Genomic DNA, 2,181 nt, shown 5'->3' on the forward strand with positions numbered 1-2,181 from the left:
CCCCAGAGCATCTGCACGACCACTCCCACCTGAGGAAGCAGACAGTAGGGATGTTTGCCAAGTCTCTAAAGGACGTGGCACTTGGTAGACAAACACCCCATGCCGCACTGGACAGAGGACCACCCAGAGACCCCTACCAGATCACTGCACCACCAAGGAGCCCCAGGCCCCTTCAACGCCACACCAGACCCAGTGCACCCCACAGGCCCCACCCACCACCAGAGCATCACCACTTCCATTGGCTTATCCAGACCGGACCGGGCCCAGCCTACTACCCCGCACCAGACCACCACCTCTACCAGACCAAAGAGGAAGCCCCACGGCCCAGAACTGGCCCTCCTCCTCTCCACAGGGCAGCATGACAACAGCAGGACCAGCGCAGCTACGCAGAGGTCGTCAGTGGACAGGAGAACCCTGTAGGATTAAGTGAGATTAAACAGCTCCTCCAATACATCTGCACTAAACTGCACTAAACACACACGGACGCATACACACACACACACAGACACACACACACACACACACACACACACACACACACACACACACACACACACACACACACACACACACACACACACACACACACACACACACACACACACACCTATTGTACTAGAATTTACTTGTTCAATGAATAGGAATATTTTTATATATAACAGAAAAAATGGTAGCTGTTATCCTGTTTATCTCACTCTTAACAACTTATTAGTTAATAGTTACTGTGTTTCTGACTGCTATTCTTTCTTTTTGCAACATGAAATCACTATCAGTTAGCATGTGGAACATTCAGGGACTAAACTCATCAACCTTTGGACTGAAGAGTTTAGCACTGGAGTTCAACAAAAATCTTAAAGATGTTGATGTCATCATTCCGCAGGAGACATGGTGTAAGGCTGACATTGTCACTCACTGTCCCACAGGCTACAGAGAGGTAATTGTGCCACCACAGAAACACAGCTCTGTCAATAGAGGCAGAGACTCTGAAGGACGGATCATTTGGTACAAATCCGAACTACAACATCTAATATATCCCCTCAAAATGGGCAAATATCACATTTGGTTAAAACTGAAAAAAGAACTTGTACTGACAGAAAAAGATGTGTTCCTTTGCACAATATATATCCCCCCCCCCAGAATCCCCATATTACTCAGAGGAGATCTTCCCCACCCTTGAGGAAGAGACGTGCCATTTCCAGGCCCAGGGAAATGTACTCACAGTACAGTAGACTATATGATCACAGACATTGACCCTTTCTCTCTCAGCTCATTCACTGTCAAGTCACTAACACCTCTGTCTGATCACAGCCAAATTACTTAGTTCCTCAAAAGAACAGACATGGAAACAACCACACATTCATAGCCCAGTAAGCTGTACAACATCAGAAATTCATACAGATAGGCCCAAAACAGCACAGAAGAATACCAGAAAGCAACCTGGAACCAAAATATCCAAACACTCTTAGATAACTTTCTGGATACCACATTCACTCACAGTAAAGAAGGCATCAATCTAGCAGTACAAAACATCAACTATATATTCAGGCAAACGGCAAAAGAAGCACAATTGAAATTGATTAAAAAAAACAGATGACAACTGGTTTGATGCAGATTGTAAAATTCAAAGGAAAAAGGAAAAAAATTAGAATACTATCCAACCAAAAGCACAGAGACCCAAATTATGGTGAATTACGCCTTCATTACTGTCAGACTTTAAAACTCTATAAACGTACACTCAGAACCAAAAAAGCACAGTACAACAGCAAGCAGCTGACACTAATTGAGGAGTCCATAAACACAAATAACTTCTGGCAAAATTGGAAAAAAAAATAAAAATCTAAACAAGAGGAATTAGCGATACAAAATGGTGACATATGGACAACCCATTTTAAAACACTCTACAACACCGTTCAAATTGACACAAACACAGAACAACGCCAAATTCATGAGAAGTTGAATGGATTAGAAAAAGCTATAAAGGACAATCAAAATCCATTGGACTCCCCAATTACTGACCAGGAGCTCTTTAAGAAACTTCAGGCTCTCAAATTTAAAAAAGCATGCGGACCTGATGGCATCCTAAATGAGATGCTCAAACTCACTAGTGCAAAATTTCAATTGGCTGTATTAAAACGGTTTAATTTGATCCTGAGTGTAGGTTATTTCCCTGACATCTGGAAT

Source organism: Salmo trutta, chromosome 18, assembly GCF_901001165.1.
Source record: "Salmo trutta chromosome 18, fSalTru1.1, whole genome shotgun sequence".
Lineage (NCBI taxonomy): Eukaryota > Metazoa > Chordata > Actinopteri > Salmoniformes > Salmonidae > Salmo > Salmo trutta.